Genomic DNA, 18,604 nt, shown 5'->3' on the forward strand with positions numbered 1-18,604 from the left:
GTGTTGTCAGCCCTGAGATAACTATCTTTTTATTAGCTTTCATTCATAAGTTTATTTTAACCAAATTTCTGATGGATTTGGAATTGGTTTCAAATTATTTTGCAACTGATCTTCCTGATTTAGCTGGATTGCGTCTATAACGAATAAGCTTTATGAATTTTTTGGAACGGACCTCATTATTTCTCGGGATTTCATCTCCATCCTTAAGACATTTTAAGGTTGCAATATACCATCTTACGAAAAAAACTTTTGTGAAAACATAAACTTTATATAAATAACTGTAAACATTATTTACATATATTTAACAAACATTTTTATTTTGTACTTTTGTCATTCTTATTTTTACTATAATTTTATTAAATCGAGATTCAAATTACTCTTTGAGAGAGATTCTTCTTTTTAAAATAGACGATGACGTAGCTACAATAAAAAAAAAAAAAGTTAAAATATTAATTTTTCTAATCTCATTTCCAGTACTTTTTAAATAACAAAATTTTAATTAGTCATTAATAAATCCGACATAATATGTCGAATTTATGAACTAATAAAAAGTTAAGCTAAATGATCACTATTTCCGATTGCAACATAAGATTATCATTCTTTTATAAACTCGACGTAAGATATGAATGTTTGCGACGTAAAATGTTTGCCTGATAAACCTACAAAATTTGTACTTGAAACAGATCGGAAATAAAAATGATCATATAAAAATGATCAATGGAAGCCATCATAAAACTTTATTTCTAATGTTTGTGCCACAGAAACTCATTTGCAAAAAAAGTGCATGACTCAAGAATCAACAAAATTAAAAAATGTTACCAGATTATCTTTAATATTTTAATTGAACTTTTCACAAAATGTTTATTCAAATAATTTGATTATCGAATATTCAAATACTTTAATTTCAGATTTCCGGATACTAATTCAAGTTCAAATATATGTAATCGGCATTTTCTAACATTAACCTAACTTAATATTTTTAAGTTAGGTTAATGCAATATTGATAAAATGGTATGCTAAATAAAAGAATGAAAACAAGTCTTTAATAAATATCTATTTAAAACTAAATTTTAGTTTATTTTAGTGTTAAAAATGAAGAGAGAAAAAACAACAAGAAATATCTTGGTTTTAAAGACTTTAACCACCCTTGCTCTAGATGGTACTTTTAGGTATATAAACACTTTTTAAATTCATTCCAGTTTGTAGTTGTCAACTTTCTTCAGCGTAAGAGATTTGAATAAAACTTATTTTTAGATTTAGGGCCTGCAAAGTCTAGAGCCAAGCCAATGAGTTTAATAAACATAAAAGTCACCAATAATAACAACATTGGAAAACGAATAAAGAATAAAAAGACTTGGTTAATTTGACTAAAAGAAATAACACCAAAAAGTGTGTAGAAAAGGTAATCAAGTGAAGAGTTGCTAAATGAAAGCAAGTAAAGGAACAGTTAAAAAATTCAAATCTGATTTCGAAGTAAAAATTTTTTTTACTATTTCAGCCATATTAATAGTATTATTATTAATATTTGGATATATTGAAGCAACTTACATTGTTTGCTTATTCGACGTGTTCTTGGTAAACTTTCGCATCTACCCTCACTCATCCAAGCTGAAACCTGAAATTTAATATTTTCACTTCAGAATAACATTTCAAAACTAAAAACAAATTTCAAATATAACTAAATGTAGTTACTGTAAATCTATAAACTTTAGTTGGCTGAAGAGCTTGCGCAGTAAAACAGCGGTCAATGCCTCTATATATTTCCTGGAAATAAATGTTAAACTTAATTCATAGTTGCAGTTCGTTAATTGTTTTGAAACTATATTTTTGATTTATATATAAATTTAATTCTGAATCATAAATCAAATAAATAAATATATATTCAAAAAAGTATTAAACAAAAATAATGATATATGGAGGAAAAACATTTGCTAACAAAAGTCCAACATTCAATACAAGAGGATATATAAAACAAAGCACATAAAAGCTTTCCAAAAAATAGAAAATCTAAAAAGTTTCAAGAAGATTATTACAGAAAAAAATAACATACTATGTTTTTAGATTTCCTTCAATTAGTAAAGAGTGCGATAACAATAATGTGAAATTATAATAGACTTTAGAAAAAATAAACTAACCTAAGCCTAAATTATAATATTTGTAAAAAAAAAAAAAGGGAAGCAAAATTATGAAAATGTGATAATGGTTGGAGGTTGGCTGCAAGAGCAGGTTCAAACATGTTTACAATGCTTGTCTAAAAAAAAAACAGCATCATTAGAAAATCTGCCCCATGATTTTTTTTATTTGTTAATTCACCTCCCCAAGGCCCAGAAGGCCACTACAGACACGGAGGCTACTTAATTGTGGTTATAACCCTCTCTAAACTCTATAACACCAAAACATAAACCTTGAAAAACAAGGCCGCTGCGCGGAGAAACAAGTTGAGCGCGTTACTACCAGGAATGTGGTGGGGATCGAACTTGGAACCTCTCGGTTATGAAGTGAGCGCTCTACCACTACACCACTACCATATAAAGTACACCACTACCTGTATTTGGCAACAGTATTCCATGCAAGGACGATTTTGAGATTAATAGAGATAAAGACTAGAATCTGGAGTAAGAAAGTGTCAAGAACGATAACCTTAGCAGATGCTAATTTTACAATGAATTAAAATAATAATAGGGAACTATTGAATAGAAAATGAGCTTAAGCATGAACTAAATATTGGACAATTAAACTTAAATTATTCCCAAAAGATAACCACAGCACATAAAAACAACTGAGTTCAGTTTTTTATCTAAATATATATATATATATATATATATATATATATATATATATATATATATATATATATATATATATATATATATATAGCTTTTAACACAGTTTGGCATGCTGGTCTTCCCCAGACGTCTAATATTAAGTATCTGGGAAAGTTTTTAAGATTATCAAAACATTACTTTTTAACTGCTTTATTAAAGTCATCCTAAAAGGCCAATAGTTTTATTTATTTCTAGTAACTTCTGGGGTACCTCAAAGTTCTATTCTTAGTCCTGTTTTGTTTCTTATCTACATTAATGATCTTCCCGACAACCTTACATTTAAAGTAGCTCTTTTTGCTGATGATTCAACTTTTTACTCCTGTCTTGACAAAAAGTCTTTTCTTTTTGATCGCTTAGAACAGGCAGCTGATCTTGAATCTGATCTCACTTCTGTAACAGATTGGGGCTCACAAATTTTGGCTTATAAATTTTAACACCAAAAGAACACAGTTATTTACTGCAAACAACTACCACAATACTGTTGACATCTCAATATTATTAAATAGCAACCCTCTCGCTGAGTGCTCTTTTTTGCTAAATTAGCATCCCTTTATCATTATCGTCATTTTCTTACCCCTATTCCATTCTCTACCTGTACAAATCTCTTATTTGTCCCTGTATGGATAACTGTTCTCATATTTGGGCTGTTTTTCTAATGATGCACTTTTTCTTCTAGACAAAGTCCAAAAATGCATTGTAAACACAGTTGTAACCACTCTATCTGCTAAGCTTGAGCCTCTTTCCCATAGTCGTAAAGTTGCATCTCTTTCTCTTTTCTACAAACTCTATCATGGTTGCTGCTCAAAGGACTTATCATCTTAGTTCTATCAACAAAAACTCATACTCACTTGACTTGTGATTCAGCTAAGTCTCATTTATTTACTGTATCTGTCCCTGCATGCTCTTTTATTTGTCTAGTTCTTTTACCCGCATTTTAACCCTTTGAAACACTCTTTTATCCTCATGTTTTCTTGATTCGTGCAACCTACTACTCTTTAAGTCTTATGTTAACTGTTTCCTAGCTCTATAACTCTATTTTTTTTTTCCTAGTAACTCTCAACTTAATAGTTGTTTATTACAGTCTTGTTGGGAGTGAATCAGAATAAATAAATAAATAAATAAAAATATATATATATATATATATATATATATATATATATATATATATGTATATATATACATATATATATATGCATATATATAAATATAAATATATATATATATATAAATATATATATATATATATATATATATATATATATATATATATATATATATATATATATATATATATATATATATATATATATATATATATATATCAATTGTTAAATCTAAATATAATAAATGTAAATAAACAATGTTTATTGTGTCAATATATAACACTAAAAACCAATAATGATAAAATTGATGAAGATAAAATTATCTAAGAGAATTTTATACAGGACTGCTTCAACTGTGTTAACCTTCAAGCATACCAAAATAAAAATAATTTCAAAATTATTTGCCCTATTTAAATCAGAAGTTAAAATATGAACTAAGATATTGTCATTAAAATTAAATTTAGCAGCATAAATAATGAATTTTTGAATATTTCCCAAAAAAACAAAAAAACGGACCCCTGCGTTTTTTTTCCAAAAAAACGACCAAAAAAACCAAAAAAACAAGAACCAAAAATACGTGTCACATCTCTAGTTTTTACTTTACAGTCTTCTATTGACAGTTTTCTTTTCTTTAACTCTCTTTACTGCTTTTGGTTATATAATTAACTTCTTAGCATAATATGGCTTTTTGTTGGGAGCAAAAGAAAAAAACAACAACAATAAGAAAGAACGTAAATGGTGACAAAAATCACTAAGAAACATGCATAAGCAAAGACTCAAGTAACAATAAAGTTCCTCGCATGATTAGCAAAAAACTTTAAGAGTCTCTGTGTTCCATTGTTAAACGTTAAATTACTTTTTCTATCAGAAAGTTTTAATTCATGTCACAACTAGTGTTACTAAGAATCAGAGAATTTCTTGTTAAATTTCAAACTAAGAACAAATTAAAGTAGAAATACATAAAAAAAAAAAACAACAAACCATGTTATCCATTCTAAGTTTCTAATAATTTAATCTGCCAAGAAGATTTTTAGGAGGATCCCACTCAATAAAAATCTCTGTTTTACCATGAACATGTAATTGAGGAGGTAAGGGTGCAAAATAATCTAATAATAAAAACTCATACAATATTATCTTATAAAATATTTTAATTTATGAAAAAATATGATATTGAAAAATAACTAGTAGATGTTACTAATACTAACAGTAACACTAAAGAAAAATTTTTTTGCAGAAAATACATAATTATTAAATTCAGCATAAATCTATGCAAAACTAATAACAACTTGACTTAACATGTTTTTATCTTTTACACTCTGTAAAAGATAAAAATATGATAATGAAATATTGAACTTTTTAAGAAAAAAAGTAAACATCGTTGCTTCCAACAAGGCTGCAAGCAGCTACTAATTAAAGTTGGAAGTTACTGAAAGAGAAAAGATGAAGATTGTAGAGCAAGATAACGATTGACGGACGACTTAAAAGATTGCAAATTATATGAATCAGGAAAGCAAGATGAAGGAAGCGAATTCCAAAGAGCTGATATTCGAGGAAAAAAGCTAGACGAATAAGCGTTTTTGGAGCACTTAGGAACAGTCACAAAGAAAGGATGGCACTTAATTGAATGACGAGTAACACGAGAACGAATTTTAGTAGATGGCACAAGAGACGCTAGCTCTTTAGAGCAGTGCCCATTATAGTATTTGTAGAAAAGAGAAAGAGAAGCAACATTATGACGATGTGAAAATGGTTGGAGGTTGGCTGCAAGAGCAGGTCCAACTATGTTTACAATGCGTTTTTGCACCTTGTCTAAAAGAGAAAGGGCATCATTAGAAGATCCGCCCCAGATATGGCAACAATATTCCGCACAAGGCCAGATTTGAGATTTATAGAGATAGAGAATAGAATCCGAAGTAAGAAAGTGACAAGCTCGATAAAGAGATGCAACCTTAGCAGATGCTAATTTTGCGACTGATTTGATATGTTTTCCAAGAAAGATTGGAAGTAAGAGTTAATCCTAGAAGATGAAGAGTAGGTGACTCATCGAGTACATCACCGTTCATAAATATAGGAAGATCTAAATTATTGCGATAACGATTGGCTGAAAAAAATTGAGTTTATCTGAATTAAAGTTCACCAGCCACTGTGAGCCCCATGCTGTAGCAGGAGTGAGATCCTTTTCAAGCTCAAATGCCCCCTCCAAGCAATCAGAGGGTGTTGGTTTTTTTATCACGACAAGAATAAATGGTAGCATCATCAACAAACAATGCCACCTTATATGTCAGAATATCTGGAAGATCATTAATATAAATTAAAAAGAGTATAGGGCCAAGGATAGAACCTTGAGGAACCCCGAAAGTTAAAGAATAAGAAGAAGAGTGTTGTCCATCATGGACAACTTTTATGCTACAATTGGAAAGGAAGGATTCAATGATCTTAAAGATGTTGCCGGATACACCATAAGAAGAAAGCTTATGGAGAAGACCAGCATGCCAAACTTTATGAAAAGCTTTTGAAATGTCAAGAGCGATAGCCTTAACCTCTCCACCTTTATCTAATGCACGATAAAACCTGTCAGTTATTACTGTTAACAAATCAGCTGTAGAACGAGAAGATCGAAATCCATATTGATGGTCAGAAAGTAAGTTATTCGATTCAAGATGAGAAATTAAGTGTTTGTTAATTAAAGATTCAAAAACCTTGCTTATGATAGGAAGAAGACTTATGGGACGGTAGTTAGACGAATCAGATCGCTCTCCAAAATTTTTGAAGATAGGGATAACAGATGCCGCTTTCCAGCAGGCTGGAAAGCAAGACTCTGATAAGCACTTGTTGAATAGTTTTGTGAGTATAGACGACAGCTCCGGAGAACACTTCTGCAAGACAATAAAAGGTATGTCGTCCGGGCCACAAGCTGTAGAAGAGTCTAAGCAGGAAATCATTTTAGATACAGATGTTGGAGTGATATGAATGTCAAGCAATGGATCAACCTGTTTGTTGGCAATATCAGGTAGAACACAACTAGTGGAATCAAGAGATGATATTGATGAAAAGTTTTTAGCAAACAATTCGGCTTTGTCTTTAGGTGCGGTGACAAAGTCTGAACCATACAAGAGTGGTGGAATTATAGATTTGCCCTTATTATTGATATTATTAAAGATTCTCCAGAAGTCACGAGAGCCTAATTTTTGAGATGAGATACAAGACTTCATGACCTGAGAATAGCGGGTTTTGGCATTAGACAAAGCCTTTTTACAATTGTTTATAGCAGTAATAAACAGACGTCTGTTTTCTGGAGAATTGTTTTGCTGATAAATATGGAAGTTACGGTTTCGATTGGCAATCGCAGCAGCACAGTGTGAAGAAAACCATGGAGGAGAGTGAGGCTTGACCTGGAATCATCGAGAGGGAATAAAAGATTCCATGTCAGCCTGAATCCACGAAGTTATGTAGGAAGCATATTTGTCGACAGGAAGACGAAAGATTTCTACCCAAGGGCCATCACGAAGAAAATCACGGAAAGAATCCCAGTCAGCTTTACTGTAGTTGTAAGAGGTTCGATAATAGGGGGATTCAGGTGATGAAGAAGAATGAGATATTAGTTTTAGAGAGATCAAACTGTGATCAGAAGCACCTCAGGGTGAATGTGGAGAAACTGAGCACTGACTAGGATCAGAAACAAGACATAAGTCGAGTAGAGAAGGTAAATGATTCGGGTTGACTGGAAAGCGAGTTGGAAAGTTGACTATTTGAGTTAGGGATTGAGAAAGACAAAAGTTGTGGGCTTTAATGCCTGCCAAATCACTGACACTAGAGCCAAGCCATTCAGAGTGGTGAGCATTAAAGTCACCAACAACAATTATATTAGCTGATGGATAAAGAGAGAGGGCTTGGTCAATATGATCAGAAATAACGTCAAAAAGTTTGCAGTCTTGAGATGAAGGAGAGCGATATAGAACAAAGAGAAAGGCAATAGAGTGAAGTGTTGCTAAACGAAAGCACATAAAAGAATAGTCTGTGGATTCAAACCTAGTTTCACGACAAATGGGTGAATTCTTACGAATGTAAATGCCCAGGCCAAGCATGTGACTATTGGAGTCTTTACGAATTAGAGGAAGATAACCATTAACACTAAGATCACAAGATGAGACAGCCGAACTCAAATTAGTCTCACAAAGAGCAAGTAGGTCTGGTGAACTTTGCAAGAGATAAGACTCAACAGAAGAAAAGTTACTTCGAAGACCACGAATATTAGTGAATGATAGGTTTAGAGAACTTGGTGATGATGATGGTTTTTTGTGTTTTATAGTTTTTGGTACTTTATTCATTTTTAAATTAGATTGAAGAACTTGACTGAAAGCAAAGGTAGTACTCAGAACACCGTTTAATAGCCCAAGCAATTGCCTCATTACTACTAATAAACCCTAAGCCATAACAAAGGGCTCCAAATGTGGCCTCCGCAATGCACACCAAACATACAAACAGGGACACCATCCATGCGCAACATGGCACTGTTAATACTTTGATATTTTTCAGCTGTTGATGGAATCAGCCTCTCTGAGAGCTACCACAGAGTTCGGGAAACCTGACTACCAGCCGGCCTCAGAACCATAAAACTGAGTTTTAGAGCTGTACCCTCATTAGGAGATAATAGAATGAGTTGCCTAGTCATAAAAACAGTGACACAAGCAAACCCATGCATTGAGTCAAGAAGATCCAGCATTCAACATCCTAAACTGGAAACAATGTATTAAAAATACATCTGCGCCAGCCTAATAGATGAAGAAGGGGTGCGAGGCTGGTCAACAAATAGAATCTGTTTACCCCTTAAGTCTTTGCCTAAGAGGCTTTCTACAAGACAGTAGCCGGATGCATTTAACATCTGCCCAAGATGAATATTTTTATCGAGACACCATCTCTAGCCTTTAATCAACCAAGAGCCCCAAGGCGGGGGGTGTTTTAAATCAGAGTTGGCATCTCCTAGCCTTAGCCTAAAAAGACGTATCCTACAGGGCAGCTGGACATGAAGCAGATTGTACTGGGTTACATGTTACCAGTAGCAGGATAACCTGATCTGACTGTAAAAGCAGATTTTACTGGGTTACATGTTACCAGTTGCAGGATAACCTGATCTGACTACTTAAATGCGTGTTTGTCCAGGACTTGCGTGTTTACTTAAATGCGTCCAGGACTTGCGTCCAGGACTTGCGTGTTACTTAAATGCGTCCAGGACTTGCATGTTTACTTGCGTGACTACTTAAATGCATGTTTGTCCAGGAAATGCGTGTTTGTCCAGATAACCTGATCTGACTACTTAAATGCGTGTTTGTCAGGATAACCTGACCTGACTACTTAAATGCGTGTTTGTCCAGGACTTTTTCAGGTTTTTAAGGACTGCTGGTTGCCCTTTCTTGTACAGTGTATTTTTCAAACTTAATAAATCGAAGTTTCCGAAAAAGTAAAGCTTTCTCTACGATCCGAATGAAACGTAATTTTGAGACCATAACAAAACAACAACAAAAAGACGTCCATCAACAAAATATGTCAAAAGCCGCCAGTCAAAACGAATCGCTCTTATATATTTATATGAATCCTAAAATGAAAAAACAATCACACATGATAACCACATATACATAACATACAAATCTGCATTTAACATTCCAACCACATACTATATATTAAAAGAAAATATTACCTAAATAAGAATGAGTTCAAACAAGGATAGTTTATTTTATAAAAGAACAAAAAGCATGCAAACGATGTAAAAAGGCTATATGTGCATAAGGGTGTATAGGTGTAATGTGTAAGTCCGTGCTGTTTATGTCGTTCAGTAGAGTCTTGTGTTGTTAGTAACCAGCGTAAAAGATTTATCTCTTAACTACACCAAGCCAGCCCAGTCATATCCCAGAAAACCATGATGGATTAAACATCTATGCATGGATTTATTATTGACTTATGACTGAAAAACTAGCCCTAGTTCCAGCCTTAAATTAAGGGAATTTGGCCATAATCCTAATTACTTATGACAAACTCGCACAGCTATAACAAACTTCTGTTCTCCAAAAATTTTAACTTCTTGATCTTTTTTTTTTTTTTTTTTTTTTAGATTATTCACCTCCCCAAGGCCCGAGGGGGGCCACTACAGTCGAGGAGGATACTCATTTTTTTTTTTTTTTTTTTTTTTTTTTTTTAATATTTTTATTTTTATTTTTTAAGTCATTATTCGTGGTACAACCCTCTCTCAACTCTTTAACTCCGAAACACGAACCTTGCTGAGCAAGGCCGCTGCGCGGAGAAACTAAGTTGAGCGCGGTACTTCCAGGGACATGGTGGGAGTCGAACTCCGAACCTCTCGCTTACAAAGCGAGCGCTCTTACCACTACACCACTACCGCATCTTCTCAAAAGTAAAAAAAATCAGTTTATAGAATTTTTTGTTTAAATGAATTTTGTTGTTGTTCAAATAAAGTTTATAAAAAGGACTTTTACTTTAAAGCTTTTATCTTTTTTGCCCAGTTTGTCTGTCTGTGCCCTATATCTTTATAGGGTATCAACAAGTAGCTTTTGCTACTTGATGATACCCTATAAAGATATAGGTGCCTGCGCCTTATATCATGCCTGGTGCGTATATCCTGCTTTCAAGATGTGGAAATGCATTTTAAAAATATTAAATTATAATTGTACTTTGTTTAATGTATAAAATATTTATAACAAAAAATACCAAGAGTATTTGTTGTTGATGTCAAATAAGCTGCTAATCCTTTTCCTTCACTAGTTAGAGCACGTATCTAAACAAAATGTCTGCTTATGTTATATACCTTAACAAATTATTTTATGTAAGGTGAGGAATTTTTTTTTTTTTTTAATTTAAAACTAATGTTAAAATTATCTATAAACAGTCACAATTTACAAGCAAAAAGTTAAAATATTTAAATTAAGCAATTATTTTATTAATTTGTAGTTAATTTATTATTATTAACTAAAAAAATTGTTGGAATATCTCAATACCTCAAAATTGTACTGAGTTGAAGATTGTAGATGTGTCATTATATAACTTTTTGTCTTTAAAAATATACTTATTGATTTTCCTTAAAAAAATAAAAAAATAAAACCAAAAAATCAATCAGAATCAGAGGTAATTAGGAATTAGGAGATGGAATTATCAGAATTAGAGGTAATCAGGAGATAGAGGTATCAGAATCAGAGGAAATCAGGAATCAGGAAATAGAAGTATCAGAATCAAATGTAATCAGGAGATGGAGGTATCAGAATCAGAGGTAATCAGGAATCAGGAGAAAAAATAAAAAGTACAAAAAAGTGATGCAATAATAGCAGATGTAACTTTAGCAACTTTGTAGTCGATTGAAAATTTTTTACATGGTTTTGACAAGTGGTCAGTAGTGGAGTTTTCATTCATCAAAATAAAAACATTAAAAATTTTGCAATAATAACAAGCAGTAAAAAAATTTTGTTTGTACTAAAATTCACCAGTCATTGCAAACACACAGAAGAGAGATTACATTTAAGATCATCTATTATAAACAATCAAAAACCTTTTATATACTGGAGTATAAAATTGAACTATCAACAAATAAATATACCTTAAAGAAAGATTTTTGAGAAAAACAAAATAAGTTTTATGCATCTATTAAAATATTATGAAATACAAAACAACATATAAAACTTTTCACATCATAAATTTAAAACAAATAAACCACATATAAAACTTTTCACGTCATAAAGTCTTGTGTTCTACCTGTTAGTGACCTCCCAGCATATAAATAGATAATTCAATATGCTTATATATTATATATAAGCATACTGAATTACATAACATATTTTAACTAAGAAAATTGATTCTCTTGTCATTTTAAAACCTTAAAAAAATGTACCACTTAATAAGAAGAAACATCTAAGAAATAACATATTGAAAATTTAAAAAAGTATTTTCACACTAAAGCTTCAAAACATAAAATTCGTGTTCCTTGGTTATTAAAAAACATTTTTAAATTATTTGATATATCTGCGTGCAGATATACCAACTTATCTTCCTCGTTTAAATTGTGATGACAGGTTTGAAGCTAATAATACACATACAAAAATCTAGAATTTATAAACAAGTATGATCAAAAAAATTTGTTACAAAACTGACTACAAATTTTACAGAAGTTTCTGTCAAGTTTTAATTCTTTAACTATGTCATCAAATTTTATTAAATATTACCCTTTAGAAATGTTTGTTGCAAGGGTTATTCTAATAAGTACTATGTCTCTGTGAAGAAAGCAAACAGGGTTTTTTTTTGCTGTTGTTTTTTTGTTGTTTTTTTTGTGTTATTATATTTTAGTTTTATGCTTGTTAATAATTGAAAAACTTTCTCTTAAATTTAGTTAAATTCTTCCCTAAAATAAAGTTCCAGTTTCAGAAAAAGATTATAAAAAGTAAGAGCCATTTTGAAACTAGAAGACTTTGAAATATCCAAAAAGATAAGAAAAAGAAAAAAGTTGCAAGAAAAATAGGTAATGCAAAAATTATAATAACTGGCCATTTGGATAATTTTTATATTAGTCAAACTGAAGAAGAAAAAAAATTTATTTAATTATGTCATCAAATTTTATTATAAATTACACTTTATAAAAGTGTGTTGCAACAGTTGTTCTAATAAGCGGCAAAGGGGTTTAAGTTTAAGGGGTAAACAGGTTCTATCTGTTGACAAGCCTTGCACCCCTTCTTCATCTTTTAGGCTGGCGTTGATGTATTTATAATGTATTGTTTCCAGTTAAGGATGTTGAATGCTGGATCTTTTTGACTCAATGCATGGGTTTGTTTGTGACTCTGTTTGTATGACAAGTCAACTCATTCTATTATCTCCTAAAAAGAATACTGCACTATAACACAGTTTTATGGTTCTGTGGTAGCTCTCAATGAGGTTGATTCCATCAACAGCTGTAAAATAGCAGAGCACTAACAGTGCCATGTTGAGCATAGATGGTGTCCCTGTTCGTACTTTTGGTGTGAATTGTCAAGGCCACATTTGGAGCCCTTTGTTACAGCTTAGGGTTTGTTAATAGTCAGTTCAAATCAGTGGAAAGGTCTGTAAAACTTTTATCAGAGCCATCAATGAAAGTTTGGAAGTCAAATTAAGAGACAGCTTCACCCTTGCAAAAAACCAGAGCAGAGGAGAAAATAAGTGTAAAATTGAAAAATGAAATAAGTGTATATTGAAAAATGATTACTTTATAATTTTTTTTCTTTTAATGTTAATTAAAAATGTTATAAATGTTAAAAAAGTTCCAAGACCAAATGAAATAGCAACCCTGATTCTATATATTTTTAAAAAATACTTTTTAAATGTTGTTAAAACTAGAAATTAGTCTATGTGATTAAATAGATTAAAAAGCAAGATTTTTAACCAATTACTCGGTGGCATATAAAATTTTAAAAATTTCTGGAGAACATCATGACCTCTCTAACTTTTGTCCAATCAGTCTTCTATCTGTCATTAGCAAGGTCTTTGAGTTATTAATCAACAAATTTATAACATCCTATCTTGAGTCAAATAACTTACTGTCAGACAATACAATTTTGGATCTTCTTCCTCTATGGGTGACTTGCTAACTGCTGTGATTGAAAGATTCTATTGTGCATTAGATGGAGGCAGTAAGACAAAGCAATAGCCCATTGTTCTTAATATATCTAAAGCTTTCAATAAAGTTTGGCATGCGGGTCTTCTTAACAAGCTTGCTTCATATAGTGTATCTGGGAAAGATTTTGAAATTATCAAATTGATTTTGAAATTATCAAATTATTTTTTTCTATTCGTTTTATTTTATCGATGAACACCAAAAAAAACTCTTCTTTAATTCCAGTAACTTCAAGGGTAGCTAAAAATTCGATCCTTGGTCTTGTTTTGTATCTTATCTACATTGTCGTCCTGACAAACTTGAATCTAAAGTGGCTCTATTTGCTGATGATTTAACTTTATACTCCTGCCTTGACAAAAAATCTTCTCTTTTCAATGGCTAAAAACAGGCAATTGATCTTGAATCTGATCTCAGTTCTATAACAAATTGGGGCTTGTAGTGACTTGTGAATTTTAAATTCCATTTAATTTCCACTAAAACTTAGTTATTCACTGCAAACAATTATCGCAATACTGTCGACATTCCTAAATTGATGAATGGGAACCCTCTTTCTAAGTCCTTTTTTTTTTTTTTTACATCTTCTTGGATTATTGTTCACTACTGACCTCTCATTGAACTATATATACAACTGATTGCTAAAATAGCATCTGCTAAGATTGCTTCTTTTTATCGTGCTCACCATTTTATTACTCCTGGTTCCATTCTCTACCTCTGCAAATCTCTTATTTATCCCTGTATTGAATACAGCTGTCATATTTTGGCTATTTCTTCTAATGATGCTCTTTCCCTTCTAGACAAAGTGCATTGTAAAGATGGACTCTATCAGCTAAGCTTGAGCTTCTTCCCATCTAAAGTAAAGTTTAAAGTTTTAATAAAGTCTCTTTCTTTTCTTTTTTACAAATCTCTTTCTTACAAATACTAGAAGCTATCATCTCAAGCTCCATCAACTAAAACTTACTAAAACTTTGCCATTCAGCAAAGTCTCATTTTTTTACTGCCCCTGCATGCTCTAAAAACTTTTATTTGTCTTGTTTTTTTCTGCACTTTAACCCTTTGGAACTCTCTCCCATCTTCATGTTTTTCTGACTCATACAACCTTCAACTTATCAAGTCTTCTGTCTATCTGCTTGTTATATAACTCTATTGTTTTTTCAGTTTCAAGTAACATTTCAGTTTCAAATTTTAAAGTCTTCTGCCAATCCTTTCCTTGCTATATAACTCTATACTTTTTTCTAGTAGCTCACAACTTAATAGTGATTGTTTGCAGCCTTGTTGGAAGTTAGAGGTGTAGTTTGAAATGTTTGTTGGTGATGGCTCTGTCGCTTCTAACTGCTGCCTAGTTACTATTATTATTAATTACTAGACTATTACCAGTAAAATACTTCTAAAATCTCATCTTGAGTCTAAATATTTAATTCCGAAATTAAATTTAAACCTGAATATTATTTATTATTTAATTATTTGCTATCTGAATTGAGACATAAATGAATAAATTTAATCTTCTTGTTTTACTGCTGACTCATTGTAACCATAGTAATGAAAAGATAAAAAGATTAGGTAGAAGGCAGCGAGGCAAGACATTGATAAAGTGAGGCAAGGGTGTTGCCTCTTGGTTGCTCTCTTGATATGGTTGATTGATATCTTGATATGATTCTTTTGATATTTATCATATATCTTGATGCTGGTTTTTGATGTTGGTTTTCTCAATAAACTTTCTTTATAAGATGCATCTCAGAAAAATTTCAAAATTATTGAATCATTCTTTTCTAACCACAGTATTTAAGTTGTTTTATAAAAATTTGAAATAAATAAGTGTGTGAGAAATAACACACTTATTCATTTCAAATTTTATTCATTTATTCATTGAGATTTTCTTCATGATGTTTCATTTCCTTCATGATGTTACACGATGTTTCATTTATTCATTGAGATTTCCTTCATGATTCCTTTATGAAATCATCATGAAGATCTCTTTTCTGTGACAGATAGGAGCAGTTACTGAAAAAAAAATATTTTAATTTTACTTCTATATTGACTTTTTTCACTCACTCTTTTTTTTCATTCACACTTTTTTTAATAAGTGAGACACTCTTTTTGAGTTTTTTACTTAATATCTTCTCTAAATTTCTTTTACTTTTGTTAACTGACCTCTCATGAAAACATTCAATCAATTGTTCAATTCAATTCAAAAAACTGAACTCTCATGGAAACATTCAATCATTGCAAAGTTAGTCTCTACTATAGTTAATCATTTACCTTGCTTGTCATTTTCTTACTTCTGATTCCATTCTCTACATTTATCAACCTTTTATTCATCTTTGTGTGGAACTCTGTTGTCATATTTAAACAAGTGCTTCTAATAACGTCCTTTCTTTTATAAACAAGGTCAAAAAACACATAGAAAATATAGTTGGATAACTCTAGATGCCAAGCATTTTTCAAGATGCAGAGTTTTTGTCCATTGTTGAAAGATTGCATTTCTTCCTCAATCATACAAATACTACTATTATCGCTGCTCAAGCGTTTATCTCATCCTTATTGTTCCTTTATACTCAAAAAATCTTTATTCATCTAGTTTTTCTTTTTCTTAATACTTATCATGACAAAATATATATAAATAAAAATATACAAACAAAGTATAACAAAAATATTAATACTTATAATGCCAAATCATGGAAAATATTGATTTTTATACCTTCAACAGAGAGTTCATACCCTATAATTACACCATTTTTTTCCAAAGGTTCATCTCAGCTAAGTTTCAATTTTGATGTGGTAGAAAAAAGAACACAAAATTTTGTAGGAGCACTGGGTACTAAAATTAATAATTTTATAAAAAGATTTTTTAAATGTTTTCAAAAAAAAGTTTACTGTTTCTAAACACCATTAAAAAAAAGTTAATTGTATTTCTAAATACAACTGAAAAAAAGTTTCTAAATACAACAATAAACTTAAAACAAAAATGCTAAGAGATGTATGTACATATTGTTTACATTTCAAACATTAAAAAAGTTTGGAAAAAAAAACTATTTATTAAGAAAAGTTTAACTAAAAAAGATTCAACTGTGCTTCTAAACATAACTAATAACCTTAAAAATTAAAAGTTAACTGTGTTTCTAAACACAACAAATAAACTTAAAAAAAAAGAGGGTAACTGTGTTTCTAAATGCAACTAAAAAAAAGTTTCTAAACACAACTAATTAACTTGAAAGAAATTACAAACAGATGTATGTATATGAAATATGAAAAATACAAACAGATGTACAAGAAAGATCAAAAGTTTTCATTTTATGATATTTTGTCTTAAGTTAAATTAAAAAAATCAAAACAGCAAATCAAGTTTAATGAAAACTGCAGCATAAAAGAGCTTTGCGTCTATTCTAAATTTCACAAGTATTCTAAATTATATAGCATATAGCTAAAAGATATATATACCGTAAAATTGCCTAAGTTTGGTCACTTAAGCTTAAAACATTTATTTATCATGCATAAATAAAAAAATTTAAAAAAATTTTTTTTTTCCTGAAACATAGAGAAAATTATATTGATAATTGATATCGTAAAAATAAAAAAATGTAAAATAAAAACTAGTACTCAATATTTAATTTACAATAAAAACATCTACTTTGACCAAACTTTCAATACCATCTCATAAGTCTGGCTGCTATATAAATACTAATGACGTATCACAAACTTAATGTCACAAACAATGAAAACTAATTTTTAAATGTTGTTTTATTGTAAAATTATGATATAAATTCAGGTAATACTAGTAATAAACTAAGAAGGGCGTCGCCCCCGGGCTTAAAAAAAAGAAGTCTTTTGGGGCACCAAAGAAAACAAGAAAGAGCACATAAATAAAAGGCTTTTTTTAAATATATGTAGTAGTTTTTTTAATTTTTATTGTAATTAGTCAACTATTTTATTACTTTAGCCATTATCGCATTTGCTATGCCATTGGTTAATAAAATTAAAAATATATTTTTCAATTAAGTTAAAAAGGTTTTCTCATTATAGTAGAACAGCAAGATCCACCAATTGTCACAGGATTTGCAAAGTATCCATAGTATCAATTGTCATTAGACTGTAATTTTATCTCCAAAAAAAAATGTCACAAGCTTGATAATTTTTAGAACTCAAAGAACCGTCAGTTAGTTTTGAAATAATGAACAAACTTTTTATTCAAATAAAATACAATGGTGTGTATCCATTATAAAATTGTCAAAATTTGCTGGTAAATTTACAGGTAAAGTTACCTATAAATTTTACACTTGCAACACTTATCAACATTTTTACAATATTACTGCTCATTGTCTCCTTTGTTTATCCATGAATGACCGAAGTTAGAGTATTTCCAAATTTCACTAATTTTTATAAAAAAAAGTAGTTAATTTTCTAAAGATAACTTTTTTTTTGTAAATATAATTAATTTGGTGATTCTTAATAATACTAAGATTAAATATGATCATTTATTTTAATAATTTAAGATTTTAGATTTTAATAGTATGCATTTTTTCAAATTGATGTTTTGCTAAAGAATTATTTCTGCAGGTTGCATAAAAACATTATTATTTTTTTATAGATTCATATTTACGAACTAATTACAAATATTATATGATAAAAAAATTTCGTAAAATTTGAGTTTTGCATGCTTTTTTTATATTTTTCCTTAAATGACCGAAGTTACATGGTGACCGAAGTTACATTGGGACCGAACTTAGGCGATTTTACGGCATATATTTTTCTTATTCAATTATTATTCTGATTAACTCCAACAATGGATCGTCCATAAAGTACGTACGCTCGGAGAGTAAAAGGTCTGCAAATGGCGTATATGAGATGGGGTAGGGGGGTAGGGGGGGAAGTAGGTCAATTAAAAAGGTATGGAGACTCTAAATTAAAAAAAATATCATAAAATATTGGGTTGGTAGGTTAAAAGTGTAGGTACTTTCAGGGAGGTAGGGGGTACTCAAAAAATTGTATGGCAAAATACAAGGAGGGGAAGGAGGGGGTGGTTGGCGGTGAAAAAGCATACG

The 18,604-nt window shown here is 30.6% G+C and overlaps 1 non-coding gene across 2 annotated transcripts; it reads right to left on the reverse strand.

Annotated features, from left to right (window-relative positions):
• Positions 1 to 343: 343 nt before the first annotated feature.
• LOC105847794 (usherin) lies at positions 344 to 16,382 on the reverse strand. Of its 2 annotated transcripts, XR_010636537.1 has the most exons (7): positions 16,264 to 16,382; positions 10,936 to 11,015; positions 10,649 to 10,715; positions 4,910 to 5,034; positions 1,693 to 1,764; positions 1,549 to 1,615; positions 344 to 420 (listed from the first exon to the last, which is right to left on the reverse strand). It is a non-coding gene; the product is annotated as an usherin (transcript). The 2 variants fall into 2 exon arrangements; XR_010636538.1 differs by lacking the exon at positions 4,910 to 5,034.
• Between the last annotated feature and the right edge of the window lie 2,222 nt (positions 16,383 to 18,604).

This window comes from Hydra vulgaris, chromosome 02 (genome assembly GCF_038396675.1).
Source record: "Hydra vulgaris chromosome 02, alternate assembly HydraT2T_AEP".
Lineage (NCBI taxonomy): Eukaryota > Metazoa > Cnidaria > Hydrozoa > Anthoathecata > Hydridae > Hydra > Hydra vulgaris.